The following is a 15,791-nucleotide window of genomic DNA, read 5'->3' as shown; positions in this document are numbered from 1 at the left end:
GCTGGCGTTCGGGGTCCCGCTGCACCCCCGGTTGAGCGGTGCAGCTGCGAACGAGGGCAACCCGAGCGTTCCGTCTCACTCCGTAATACGAACAGTAGGACCTCCCGCTGCGAAACGGCGCGTTTCAGCTCGGTTTCGAGTTTAATGATGGAGAATCCTATGTGGACCTTCTAGGATGGTCTTTTTCACTATTAGTAACGGTGTTAATCATTTTTGCCTGAGTTCTGGTTCAAACCAATAAGAAACGTAAAAAAAGGTCTCTCATTTTGCTCGTCTACTTGGAGCTCCTTCATAACTGAGTGACAATGAGAATTTTTTTTCTAATACCAGCACAAGCCTTCTTAATAACCAAGTTTCTAATGCTATGTGGCAGTGTTAGAATTTAAATCAACATCAGCATCATTTAACAGACACACGCTTCTAGCAGTCCTGTGCAATGTTTTCTTGAAATCTCACATTTTTGGACCAGCACCTCTACTTAACAATTAATTTAAGCTTAGCTTGTCAATATGATTATAAAGTTGGCAGTTACCAAAGGTTTATTATTTGAGATCTGATTTTCTTTTTTTTAATGCGAATGTTCCTTATTTCTGAATGTTAAAATACCTGCGCGCACGTACGAATCTGTGCTACACCAGGGTGTAAAACTAACGGCTCTTCCACATCAGCAGACCATAAAAATGCACCGAAGGGCAGCAAATGACAATGCTTGAGCACTTGAGAGACGCCAGGCAATGTTGCGAAATTGGTAACACCTTTTCTGGCAATCACCTAGCTAAAACATGCGTCTAGCACTTTTTAACCCCTTTCTAGATTTAAGACCTTTCTGTGTTTTACAGAAATGAACCGCTAACTCACCATAAACTCCAGCCGCCTTTGCTTTCCGCTGCGCGGCCGCAAGCACGAAGCCCAGCTGCAGAACTGGAGAAAGGTCTCCAGAAGCAGCGCGTGAAGCCGGGCGTCCACCCAACAATGGCTTTCCACGGAAAGCGTTTCCGGGAAAACGTCTTTGCCCGGATCTGAACCAACTCCTGCGACTCGAGGTAGACGGCTGCGGGCAACCCTACAGGGGGTCAGATGCCCAATGTAGATTTTCTGTACGCTAGTGTTGCAGGAGGACAACTGCCTCCGGGGACGTAGAGTCCAGACTTCCCTCGTGTTGTGGATTTTGACCTCTTCAGAGGTCCACAGAGACCTGAGGAGGTACCAGGAGTTCCATTGCATGACCATTTCTGTGGATTTCAGCTCCTAGATTTTGGTTTTTTTAGTGAAAGCCACTTGCAAAGGCATGTTCCACCTGGCCTCCAGACCGTATCCTGGAAATAGGAGAAAAGTAACCGATTTCTTCTCCCAGCAATCACCCACTCCCGAACTCCCCCACCCAGCTACAGCATGCTATTTTTAGAGCTGGATCTCCCTATCTCCTGACCTAGCGGACATTAGGACAGAGCGGTAGCTTCTGACTTGAAGCCAGGTGCTGCCACGAAATCCGAGTTGATCAGTGTGCTTCTCATCTAATCCAGCTCGTGGTGGGGAGGATTCAGAGTTCAGAAGGACGCTGCGTTTGCTTCAGGCACCTTTCTGCGATAAATGTTTGTCGTATTTGGACGAAAGACAACGACCTAGAACAGAGAAGGTGAGAGCTTTAAATACAACATAAGAACTGAGTCGTTGAGGAGATGTATTTTTAGGGAGGTAGGAATATACAATTAAAAAAAAAAATCCACATCCGAAAATTAATATCGAAGGGCAAAGCCTGGCACTCTGCGTTAATTCTCTGCCGCTCCAGTCTGATGTCTTGTGCAAGATAAAACCGAAATTTTGCTAAGGTGGTGCATGCCATCTCCCGCGAGCAGCTCCCCGCGGGGCTTCCAGCTGGGGACACTGGAAGGGACGGCCAAGCGCAGAGTGGTCCCCGTCGCTCCCGCGCATCGCTGCTGAGGGACTCTCGCCCTCCATCTCGAGCCTTTGCCCGGCTGAAGCCTTTGGCTCGCCAGCTCTCCACCAAACGCTTGGGGAGGGGGAGGCCCGTTAGCTGTTTATCGGTTTAATAAACGCTGTTTCTAAAATGAACCGAGGAGTGTGATGCCATTCAGTCTTTCTCGAAGGAGGTACGATGCTTTTGTTTTCAGCTGAATACACGGAGGGAATGTAGGAGGAAGGGAAAAATTATTGCAAAACCTAATATTATTTATTTTTGTCTGAAAATTAATGCAATTGCCCAGATCCAAGCAAGGCCTTGCTGTCATTAGACTGCCTCGAATCAAAATTAAGCTTCCCACTAGAGATGGTCATAGCAACATTCAAGGCAAATCTGTCATGGTTGCCCGTCAGCTAAGAAACACAATTTAATAAATCCCTCTGTGGTTCCGTAGCTCTGCAAAAGGTGTAGAGTATTCACTGGGTAATGACTTCTGATTAACAGATGATTTTTTTATTATTTACACCCTTGTTTGGGGGCCCACCCTAAATCAGTCGAAGTCTGTCAACACTGGTCCGTTTCTTCTGCAAGCAGCCCATTTTTCCTCGTTCGGATTGCTGAGAGAAGAGATCACCGCAACGTCTTCAGCTCCGATTTAAAAAATTGTTTCAGTACTAAATATGTGGTATAAACAAAGAGAAACCTGCGTCAGTGTTTTACAGCTATTTAATTATCTCCCATAAATTAAACTAAACGGTCCTCTTACCTATCTTTTAACAGGCTAAGACAGGAAAGACAGTTTTACTGCCGCCCATTTTTTTTTTAGTGCATCAAACGCCATTTATTGTGACTGAGTTGCACACCTCCAAAGCAATAAAGCAATTCATCAGTTGCACTGCATAAAGCTATCCTCCCAAACAAAACAAATGAAGAAAACAATACCTGGCCTGTGCAGAAGTAGAACAATGTCGTTTAAGTTAACTTTTGGTGCTTACTTTTCTTTCTGATTTCCCCCTCTTTTTTCCCTTATAATTCAAACTAATTCAAAGGAGGTAACAATCTTCTCTTAATCCTGTCTTCCTTAATTCTCTGTCTTCCCTTTCCTTTTATTCAAGCTTTTTAACGCTTCAAAACATCCTACTTCTGTTTGTGCTTGTATTTGCTCGTATATCCTATGCCGCCAGTAAAGCCTCATGTAAAGCTGGATTTCCTCAAAGAAAATCCCTTCCGCTACTTTTTTGACCTGAAATTCCCAGAATGCACTTGAAAAGCCGCTATACATTTTCTCCCCAAAACCATCTTTTTATTGAAAAAATGCCAGGAGTAGTGATTAGATAGAAGACTTGTGAATTCCTAGTATAAAACTTACTTTTCATTCATGCTACGACCTAGTAAATAGGCAGTTGCAATATGGGAACTATTTTAAGGTATTTCGGCACCGTTACCCTATCCCACAATGAACACAAATTGACTTACCTTGAAGGTATCGCAGGTTAAAAGCACGCTCAGGAACGACTAATGCCGGAGTGCACCCCAGTGAACTCATACCTTTTTCACCTGTGAGATAACACATCCTACCACTGTCTCACAATTACCCCTCCACCCAAAAAAACCACCCCAAATTAAGCTTTAAATGGCTTGTGAACACCATTTTCGTGTAGCTAACATATGGAAACCCTGTTCTAATGAAGGCTATATTACCCTACGCTCGTGCTGATCCTTTTTGCTTACCATATGCAATTAGAAAGTAATTTTAAAATACATTCATTTCTTTGGCATATATTTGGTACTCTTCCATGATTTTGCATGCCCTAATACTAACCAGGCTTCTGGCACTACCAGAAGAAACAAGAAAAAATACACTTGAGAGCATGCTTGAGGTTGACAAAGACTACAAGCAGCATGTTGCTTCCATTTATTTGCTGCTGCAAAAGGCAAGCTCTGCTGTGCTAAACCTTACCCTCTTGGCAGCTAGTTGATAAATACAAAATACTCCAACAAGTCATTTCTTTCTCCTTGGCTCACTGTGAGCAGATCTGAAGGGGAAGAAGAAAAGTTGCTATTATTGCAAGTAAAGAGCAGCGCAGGGAGAAGGAAGAAACCCAAATTTTGCAGTGGCGGCTGGCCCCTCTACCCAGAGCATCCGAGCAACCACCGAGAGAGAAGCCAGACATCTCGCCCCTGATGAACACATGGATATCTTTAGCTCAACAGTGCGATCTGCAGTTTGTAAGTGCGTCGCAGCAGGAAAGCCCCTTGCTGAACACAATGGGAGCCCTCCGGGAACCTCTGGTGGAGCCAATTCCCCGTCAACCCGCATCGCCTCCATCACCGGCGTGACTCCGCGGGGATGACGCGCGCGCGCCCCGAACGCAGGCACACACGGGCCGAGCGGGCTGCGGATGAGCAACAGCTTTGATTTATGTGATCCAGAAGTCTGCTGACTGGTTACACAAAACAGAGATCTTGCGAGTTCAGACGAGGACATTTTGGACTTGGACACGCTGTTGTATTTTCCAACCTTATATGAAGATGTTCTGTTTCTGCAGCCCATAGATCTTTCTAAATATGGTGACAGTTTTAACAAGGGGTTTCAAAACGCTGTTACGGGATTATTCTAGGGTGCTCTGAATCCTACCCAGGAACCGAACCAATCCCTTTTCTCCAGCCCTCGTGCAAGGCAAGTTGTTGACAGGAGGAGCGAGCGCTCTGGTGACCTTTAAAAAGTTTCTCATTCGTAAATTTTAACCCCAAGAATCCTTTGGGCTAGCGTTGTTACAAAAAGAAGAGTGAAAAAAACCTAGAAGGAACGTAGCTTGTGGAAAAATAAAAATCACCGGGATTCGTCGGTCGCAGCAACATGTGCCACGGACGTAGCCGGTGCGACAAAGCAAGGAACCTGGTCACGGTCCCGTCTACTTAATTTGCTCCGAGGCAATGGGTGCCGTCTGTTTGCTTTCGGTTCAGTCCCACGTCGCTCAGCAACATTGAACGCAACGCGGTGCAGCGAACGAGGTACGGTGCAGGCTTTGCCATCGGGGCCGCCGCGGGGAGCGATGCTAACTGCAGCGCGCCAGCCGTGGGCTGGCACGGGCCGGGGGCTGGCACGGACCCCCCTGCACCGAGCCGCGGGCACCCGCCTTCCTTGGAGCGCTTCGGCAGCACCGCGTCTCGTCAGCAGGCTCCAGACACCCTCCCCTCCAAGCGGGGAGAGCGAAAGGGCAGCCTCATCCGCGGCGAGGGCTGGCTGGCTCTCGGGAGCAGCTGCGGGGAGAGTCCGTCCCTTGGCTCCCCGTGTCACTTCGGTGCAGGGTGCTGCTGACACCAGCCTGCTCGCCCTGTCTGGGGCAGGGGAAAGGGACCGTGTCACCGCGTTCCCCGGCAGGGTCAGATCTGTCCGCGCTTGCACGGGCTTTATATTCTTGGCTTCTCCTCCAGAATTCACAGCTGACACTAGTTATTTCTAGGAGTTCTTTCTCTCCAAAAGGAAAAAGCAAGGGTGGGGGAAGAAGATGGTTGCAATTATTTAAATAAATAGCATGTAAGCGACTGGTCTTATTAAAGAAACAGAAATAATAGGCTCAGCCTTTTCGCATCTTGTGTGCTTACATGGATTCAGCGCAATTACTTTTAAAAGTGCACATTTTGCTTCTACATGATGTTGAAAAGGTGCATATAGCTAGCTGTTTCCTTATTCTTTCTTGGCCTTCATATTCCCTTGACACAGTACATGGAAGAGGCAAAAAAGATCATCAAAAGTAGGATCTGTGGCTCACTGATTTTGTTTACTGCGTTAAAAAGCTAAGATTTCTTCCATTCTGTTGATTTCCTTGTTGTTCACTGACTTGATTTACTTTTGGCTCTTTAACTCAGTTTCTTCTAGCTCTGATTCATAACTACTGTGTTACTAAACCTGCAGAAAAAGAAATTTTCAGCTTCCCCAATTTCCGTGGAAGAAAGCTGGTAGAGGAGTGCTTCACTCAAGCCACACAGGATCAACAGAAACCAAGACAACCAGAAAAAAACAGTTCTGGGGGAACGACTGGACACTGATCTATGAAGAACATCGTGTGTTCCCCTGCACCAACATCGAAACAGTCACTGGCGATACGCCTAGATATTTTGGATGTTCCGTGTCTGTCAAATAAATCAAAGATCCAGATGTAGAATCTGGCAATGATGACATTCTGCTGGTGACTTTCAGCCCCTAAGCTAGTGAGCAGGACACAGAGAAGCATAAATATCGTGGTTTTTAATCAGATATGTTATTTCAGGCAGCTGTTTTCTTTATAGGAAAATTGACATTTATTTCTTTCAGTTCATCAAACCGATATTTCAAAAACTTTTTTTTTTTTTTAAAAGCAAAGGTTCTAAGAGGAGACTTCTCTCTCAAATAATCTCAAATCTCTCAAAAAATGTGGGATCAGCCTTCAGAATATCACCTCCATCGAATGACAAGGATGAAGTTGTTTAAAAAGGTGTATGAATGAAGGTAATGAAATTTAAACTATTACTTCTGAACTGAAAGGAATGCAGCGTCCTACAGGGTAGGCATACTGTGAAATTAAGAGAGGCAGTCCACCTCGTGCAACTTACTACAGGCAAATTGGCTGGATGCACTCTTGTGTTTCACCTCATGATTTCTTTGGCCCAAACCTGACAATTCTGCAACCAAAACGGCAGAATGCCCCACTGGACTTGCCAGCTTCATGGATCCAGCACGGTGCACCCACAACGGCTCTACACTTACGTCTAGTACCTCCCAGGCTGACGGTACACCGATTTTGTCACTGGGCGCATGGATTCATTTTGCACATGCTCTGCCAGGTTCAGAGGAACCTCTGTAATTCATCAGTGACCTATGAGCTAACATTAAAAGGGTTTGGTCTTTTATAGCAAAACAAACTAAACCGTTACTGAAAAATATACTACGTTGCAGATTTTTGCTTCAAGTCACTGTGTGTGTTTCAGAAAGCTGGACGTCTTTCCAGCCAGCCTGCGCTGAGTTTTCTGATACCCACATGGTCTCCTAATTGACACTGCTCTAATTTCCGTCGCCCTCTAAAGCAACCTGTGCTCTCACCGACGAGTTATTTATCCTGTCACTCTGGAAGGATAGCGGTGCTGTCCACCGCCCCCGGCAGAGCACTTGGATAAAGAAAAGTATATAGTTTAATGCAGCTAAGCCGTAGGCAGCATGAAGGATCGCTTCTTTGAAGACCCATTACCTGAAATTACATTCACTAACGTCCTTCTGACGGTGCTGTGCACAGAAACACACTCTCTACGCTTGCCTCATAAGAGGCTGCCCAAAGATGTGCCGAAGGAAGGAAAGCAAGCATCCTGCATGCCCCGTCTTCATGAAACCTAGTCTCTCAAAGTGCCGTGAACATCTGATGAGTTACCTAAAACAGTGGCCATAGACCAAATTACAACAACTAAATCCTACAGCTTGCAATGACACTGTTACGTTTGTAGTGCAACATTAAACAGGGCGCGTATTAGCCATGACTCTGAGAGAGATTTCAAAGCACGAGGTGACTCTCCTAATAACTCTTAAAACAGCTGCGCAAGGAAAGGTTAACTGTGGTTAACTCTTATCACCTAATACAGCCTCACCTTTTTAACCTAACATAAACTACAGTTATAGTCTTCCATTTAATACAACCATATCGGTGCCCGTCTTCTTTCATTCATTCTCGGGGTCAGGGCTCTAAGAACTAAGCAATGTTTATGCTATCCATTGGAAATCTGCTTTTCAACAAAAATACTTGCTTAAGGAAGCCTTTATTTATTACTGAGAATATTCAGTGTGCACTGGAGTTAACAAATATGCACAAATAAGCATGAAATAGAAATCAAAATCTCCAATTTGCTCCCGGTGACCTGTGTCTTTGAAGAGTGGATTTATAAGCAACCCTTACAGCCAGATGTACAGTTTAAATAGCACTATCTAATCTAGCTGCTGCAGCTATATGCTAGGTCAACCATCTACCAGAAGTTTAGCCTTGATCATTTTTACTAAGTACAGCATCTAAGCATACTTTTTTTTTGTGAATCCAGAGTAATTCTTATGCCATAAAAGCCTTAGTGAGCAGAAGACCCGGTATTTGAAAACCACCTTAGTGATCTCATTTTACAGTCTTTATAATAACGTATTAAGTATTTTGAAGAGCACTTTCCCACCTTCATTTTCTTTTTCCACCATGATCTCAGTAGAGTCTTCAGACTTTCAAAGCGAGCAGGCTTAGAAACTTTAAAATAGCAATATATTCCACATATTTTCCATCTCCCACATCTTACAGTATGACCACAAAGTGTTAAGTCAAGCCTCGGATAATTTTGGATTTGAATGAGGTTTCATGCGAGTGAATCATAAAACACACAAGCAGCACTTTCTGTAAAGAGAAGGGAAGGGATTCTTTGCCAGGGAGAGCTACCCAAATGATTTCCTTCATTATGGTTTTTCAAGTCCATGTGCTTCTTTTTAAGTAAAGGAAGACGAGGCAATTGCTATAATCAGCAACACATTCCAGCTATTCTAGTCGAAAAGACTACATCAAATAACTTGACAGGAAAAAAACCAATCTATCTAAGACAGATTTAATTTTAAGATTAAAAAATAAAATGCTTTTCAAGCAAACAAACAAAAAAGATACCAGCAATTTACTTTCCATATTTAAAATGCTTTTGCTTCTTCCCCCATTAATGAATATATTAAACCACCCTCTGGAGGTTTAAAACTAAAACTTATTTCCTTACAAAAAAAGATGGTTTACCCTTTATTTTGTATAGGGCTACATTTTTAAAATGTCCATTGAAGCTAATCTGATAGAATATAGGATTTAGCACTCAGGTTACATGTCTGTATACAAAATTTCTTAGTTTCCTGTGTTCATATACGTGCATGTCATTTGGATAGACACTGGAAAAGGAATTGACAGACTAGTCTACTGTTGCAGAGTTTCTTATAGGCATTAACTATTTCAAATTCTTTGGTATGTATAAAAGGAATGAAAGGCGATTCTGGAGGTAAACTCAACAGATTCAGATGTCCCTTTATTTTATTACCTGCTCTCCAAAGGTACAGCATGTATTTGGTAAGTTTTGTGCCATAAATCTCAAAACAAACCTGCACGTGAAATGCATCAATTTTCTCACTTCTGCTTTCTTCATACGCATTCAATCCATATGTTTGAAAAGCTTTTAAAAGCCACAGTTATTAAATGTACAATTTTGTTAGGTTACATTTAGAAATAAGGAAATACATTCAAAAAAGTGCATTAAAAATGAAAGGCCTTGTAAATGACACATGCCTATTTTTGCTTTATGAAGAGTTTAGGCTTAGAAAATGATTTGAATGTAGGAGCAGGAAGACAGCTGCTGTGCGCATACCAGAACATACAACTGCTGCCTGAATGAAATTACTGTGTTTATTGTTAAAGACTAGGACAACGCTAGGACAGCTCTAAAGCTAAATCCTGCACAGCTTGCTGGGACGGAGAGCTGCCCCTGCAGTCCAGGTCCAGCTCTCAAGCTACGCTGACAAGTTTTGGTCCTAGCTACTGTAAACAGGAAATCCGAGCGGACAAGCCGGGAAAGAAAGGCGAAATACCCCGTTAAACGTGCTGTGTAATGAGTTGGCGAGACGTGCTCGAACAGAGGGCTTACTTAACAGAAGCTGAGTCATGTTTTTGGAAACCAATGCCTGTTTTCCCCCCCCCCCTCCTTTTTTTTTTTTTTTTTTTTTTTTCCCCCTTATTTCTGAGTCATCTCACTCAGCCCTGACATACCCCCCCGCTGCCCGGATGATCGAGAGCAGCTGTCTATAGCCGTCGCCCTGATAGCACGCAAGACAGAACTTCGCACACCTTCTCAGAAACACTAGCAGGAAAGGGAAGGGGGCGCAGACCAACAACGTCTAAAAAACCTTGACAGCGTCATTTTCATTAAGCAAAAGCTCCTCTTTCGTAGGCTGTATTATTTTTTTTAAGGAGAAGCAGCGGGACAAAGTAACCGCTATTGCGCTGTGCTCACTCTGCCGTTGTTAAACCTACGCCAAGCACAAGGCGAGGAATTCATTAACCCACCCTTCAGAGAAACCCACTGCAAGTGGGGAGCAAGTGACACATCACAAACTCATTCCACTGCTTGGGGGAGAAATCAGGAACATTTAGTTGCTATAACTCTTAGCACTCTGCCCGGCAGATATGTCAGGGCTCCAGACACGGCCAGGCTGCTGGTGGAAGGGGGACGGCAGGGGCTGCAGGCTGGACTCTGCTGCAGAGGGTTGCTGAAACACATACAGCAAAAGAAACCATTTCAAAGCTGGAAGGCAGGGGTTTTTTTTGTCTTAGATGTAATGATGTGAGGCAGATACACACAACATGTTATCCATACTTTACAAAAAAAAAAAAGAGAACCAAAACAACAAACATGAAAACAGATACATGTACAACAAGCTATAAAAGTTTTAATTTCAATTGCTACGTTGTTATCAGAGGATAGAACACCATTCTGAGTTTCGGTTTTTGGTTTTAATCATATCTGAGCTTTAAAGACCTCGTGCCTCAAGTCAGTTGATAACAGGAGAATCTCCAGTAAAAAAAAAAAAAAAGTAAATAGCTAGTGCCTTGTTGAGGAAGGTTTGAAGACACAACCAGAGTGAACTCTGACATCAAAAAAATGATGTACACAATGCTGGACACATGCATGCACTTCAACTTCAGACTTGCTCCTTTTAAGAAAATCCTCTTCTTGTAATTTCTTTTGAATGGCTGGAGTTGGCAATACTGATTATTTTATGTCACACAAAAGAACCACTAAGTACTAACAGAAGAAAAATGTGAGTTTCTGCAGAAGTAGCAATGAGATTGTGCTGCTCAGGAGAAATATTCAGCGACAGGTTGGTGGAATATCAAAAAGAAAGAGGTGGAGAAGGCAGTGAGAAAATAAAAGGAGCTGAACCGACCTTATCTTATTTTCTTAGATTACATTTTGTCACCTTTTGCTGTTAACTTCATTTCCCAATAAAATACAAAGGAAATTATATTCCTCACTGTTGTTGATTTTCTCAGAAAGTAGTGGCAAGTAGCAAATAATTCATATTTACTTTTTCTGGCCTTGCCTAGCCTATGCCTACCCAAGGCAGCTTTCCCTTTCAACTGCCCTTAAAGCCGGCCCTGCGCAAGAGAGACGTGTAAAATAGCAGACGAGCTCCGCGCTGGGGAGTGATGCATCTGGCAACTTCAGCTGGAGCCCTCAGCAACACCGACTGAGTTTTAATTAGTGTACAAAATAACGTCAATCTTCACTCCGAATTGGCTTCATTGGTCATCAGCATCCTTCAATGAGATGACATGGTTTAGTGGGCATGGTGGTGTTGGGTTGACAGTTGGACTGGATGATCTTAGAGGTCTTTTCCAACCTTAATGATTCCATGATTCTATTCTATGATTTACATCTGGGAACAACGCCACCATAGCTGCTGGGTCATCCACCACTGGTCTCTTTCAGATGAGGCCCAAATTACTCCTGAGAGAAGCCTTCCTACCTAGGAAAAGCTCAGCTTTCAGTAAGAAGGTTTTTCTCCCTACCTAGCACTCCTACCGCTCATTGACTGTTCACCTTTCCTTCAAATGCTGCTCAAACCCTCATGTTGCACCACTGCGTGGTGAAAAAAGCCAACCGGGCACACCGCTGTTTCCTCAGTCCTCCACCTGCTCATTTTTAAGCTTGTCTTAGTTTTGTAGGCAGCAGACATTTTGTTTTCAAGATCAGGGTTATTTCCAAAATCTCTCTTAGATAAGGAATACATTTTCACTGGCTCCTGTTCTCAATCCCCGGTTGCAAGATTAGGTTTGACCCTCCCAAAAGCAGGGTTCGGTGAAGAAAGGTGTGAAGGAGACTAAAGGAACGAAGAGGACCAACAGGCTGCATCAGACAAGTCTTCACCTCTGCGATGGCAGAGGTGGAGTTAACCCAGCCCAGGGACTCCTGCCGGGAGGTTATTCCTCTTTCTCAAGCAAGAATTGCCCACGGGTGTGATTTCATCATGTGCCTTTTGGTGCTTCCACAAAAGCTCCAGTCCCTACAGTGAGGCAACGTGCCTCCCATGGGAGCCTTGGGATTTTGTCTGCAGCAAGGTTCTAACCACCTTGTTTCAGGAAAAAAGCTTGAAACCTGAAAGTTTAAACAAACTAAAAAAAAAAAGTAAGCCACAAAGAAAGAAAAAACCAAAATCAACAGCTACGCCCTGAATTACATTTGAAATCTTACCAAAAGAATCTAGAATTGCATTAAGCTCATTGCTGATCAAGAAACTCGTGTCCTGTGCAGTGTCAGCAAGTACACTGGTCTTTTTTGTGACCTTCATGTCCCCAACAAGCCTCTGCCTTGTCCCAGCCCAGCAAGAACATGTTCTTGTATGAATTCAGGGGACGCAACTGGGAGAAGAGAATCCAGAGTTTAACCCCATCATGAGTTCATCTTTAAGGTTGTGTAACTTGCCCAAGATATTTAATTGACACTGTCAGTTGGCATTAATTTTCTCAGATGATGGACAAAAATATTGTCTAGCACATGCTGGCCATACATTCATACGCTAATGTCCCTCTAACTCCACTCCTGGGGGGAAAATGGGGAAAATAATCAGCTTGGCACTTACTAAACTCCCTATTCATGAACATATTCCCTTGGGTATTTACAACAAATGTTATCTTTCCTTTCATCCTTCTGTTTGTCTTCGCTTATGTCATAAATAACCTTGCAAGCAATAAAATTCCTTATCTCTTAGGTAAATAAAGCTTAGCCCATTTTATAACCTCCACAGTAGGATTCTTCTTTTAAAGGGAAACCTAAATGTAAAAGCAGACATTCATTTTCGTAAAAGTCTCTGTGGGACTCCCAATTTCATGACCCCCCCCCTTGCTGTGAAGCAAGGCAAAAAAAGCCAGGACGTTCGCTGTCAACAACTCCAACGTGGCTCCTGACGCTGTGTGTGTTGGCTTTTGCTGCTATCTCTCCATCTTATTCTGAGCCATATGAAGGGGGGGGAAATATATTTGCAGCAAGAGATCAACGCGCAACCGCTGAACAAAGAAAAGGTGTGGGGCAAGCATGAGGATTAATTTATTTTGGATCCGCTCCCACGGTGAGGGAAGAAGAGATGAGGAGTTCAGGGAGCTCGGTATGAAACACTGAAGCTGAGAAGATGCAGAGTAGAAAGAAGGACCCGGTGGGACGGGGACAGAAAGGAAGCCTCAGACATTTTTCCTCCCCCTTCCTAGGTATCACCTTGCGAGCAGACAACCGCCTTTCAGTTTTCATGTCACCTCTGTTAATGAAAAGCCCTCATGAAGATACTGAGTAATTACAGGGCAGAACAAAATCTCAGCCACGGCATTAGGATTTCGCCCTACATCTTAAGCTGGCAACTTAAATGAACATGTCATTAGCGCCCAAAGAATTAGTCAGTGCCATTCTCGGGATTACAAACTATACCATTAATTACCCCAATACACAAACGAGGAAGTAAATTAACCACAAGCTAGTTCACTTCTGTCCTACTCAGCAAATGGAAAAAATTTTGTCATTGAAGAAAATAGTAGAAATGATACAGGGAAAAGCGGAGGAGAAAGTTTTCTTTAACTGGAAAAAAATAGGTAATACAGTTATCTGCAGCTCATTACTTTGTAAAAAGCTTCACATACTTTTATCTTAATGACCATAACTCTCCTCTCCCCGCCCTGTGGTATTGGGACTACCCATTTGCCCCAAGCAGGACTAGCAGGATTAGTTAAAAATTGTATAGGATACACTACCCCACGCTTAACAAAGTTAGGGTGTACAAAAAAAAAAGGAAAAGAAAAAAGAAAAGTCTTCAGTTTATGTTTAAAAATAACCGCTCAATGGCTAAGAAAGAGCTCTCCTGAAAGCAAATTCTCCCACAACAGAAAAAGATGTTCAAAAGTATGATATGTAAAATCTACACGCTAATAAAGGGTCATCATTGCATGGACTCATATGTGCTAAGGAATGCACAATAGTTAGTTCCCGAAGATGCTGAGCTGGCGAGGAATATATAGGGGGCCTTAAAAAACAATAAAAATATGCATTATTCATCCCCAAAAGACATATATGAACAGAACTGGAGAAATCCTAAAATAAGCCAGGAAGACTGATTTTTATTATTTACTGATCTATATGCTACAGTTAATAAAAAGGCTGAAACCTCACTTCATGAGATCTTAGCTAGCACATCCTTATGTTAGGAAAACCCAACAACTAGCACCATGACAATCCTCAATCATCAACTACCTTGGCTGAACAATGATTCCATATTAGCATGAAATAATTCGTACTTCATTATCTCTCACTTTCATGACTCTCCCAGCCCCTCACAACATTAAGAAATGTACAAAATATGAATGAGGGGAATTATCTGAAATTCCAAAACTTTCAAAAACTTTCAAAAAAACTTTCAAATACCCTGTATCTTATATATGGCACAGGAAAAATCATAAAGGGGTATAGTTCTCTCTTGAACAGTGTATCAGGGTTGTATACAGCAAAGAAAGACATGGAGGAAAAACTCCACAACAACTCCCTTATCTTTTCTGGATCAGGCTGATGGGGACACCTATCCTCTGCTGGAAAATACGCTCTTGATTTTAGGGATTTATACATACATCTGCAAACCTTGAGAGGTCAGTTCATTTCAGTTAAAATAAACTTTATTTTGATTGCCTTTCTGTAGTAGCTGGCATGAGTGGCAGAACACGCCAATTCTACCTGCAGCCCTACTAATGCAGTTTGAGGGCTTGACATACCTTAGAAAGTCTTATAAAGAGGGAATATGGACCAGGATATAAGGACAGCACTAAAAATAGCCACAGCTTTTTATGACAAGCAGTCTTTTCCACCCTCGGCATCTGCTATGATTCAGTCGTTACTCAGGAGGGAGAGAGCATCTAGTGAATGAATCATCAGGCTACATCCTGCAGCAATTTTGTTTTCTCTAGCAGAGAAATAGACGAGAAGAAATAGAAGAAATGACGAGTCCCAACCTCTGCGAGTCGGAGGGACCCAGCTTGGAGCAACACTGCCAGAAGCAAATGAGTAAATGAATCAAAAGGGCAAGGCCATACATGACACCATTTACATCCCCCAGCCTTGACTACACGTAAACATACGCCTTCACGCAACGTATGTAAGTAGTCACACTGTAGTCAATTAGGTTATTCACGTAGATAAAGTAACTTTTGTTTAAATCTTTAGAATGCTTGGTAAAGGGCATCCTTTAGAAATAGAGAAATGTGTTGGCTAAATGAGTTACTCATGTAGGAGATTTTTATTATCTTTCAGTTATTCAGTTCACTTTTCACTAACAATGCACAGTCTTAAAACAGCTAAATGCATTTGTATGAAATATAAAAATAACAGAGCTTTAGTCAAATCATAATAATTTCAAGTGTACTGTCAATCTAAGCACCGCATTTTACAACTATCTTGAACAGATCCTTTCATCTCATTAATGGAAAATTATTTCTAAAAACCAGGCAGGAACAACATGAGTCTGAGACTGTCAAATGGCAGCACATCTGCTGAGGGTCTGAGGTGTGCAGGGATGCCTTATTTTTTGTTTGAGATTTATGACTGGAAGTCATGGAGAAGAAGCCAGTTTTCTTGATTTTGCTTTCCTCATCCCCAAAAAACCTTCTTGTTGTGGTTTAACCGCAGCCGGCACCCAGCCCCTTGCTCACTCCCCCCCGGTGGGATGGGGAAGAGAATTGGAAGAGGAAAAATGAGAAAACTCATGGATTGAGATAAAGACAGTTGCAGGACAACCAGGGGATCAGGCCCAGGCAGC

The sequence above is a fragment of the Fulmarus glacialis genome, unplaced genomic scaffold, assembly GCF_000690835.1.
Source record: "Fulmarus glacialis isolate BGI_N327 unplaced genomic scaffold, ASM69083v1 scaffold7479, whole genome shotgun sequence".
Classification (NCBI taxonomy): domain Eukaryota; kingdom Metazoa; phylum Chordata; class Aves; order Procellariiformes; family Procellariidae; genus Fulmarus; species Fulmarus glacialis.
This window is presented reverse-complemented; position numbering follows the sequence as displayed.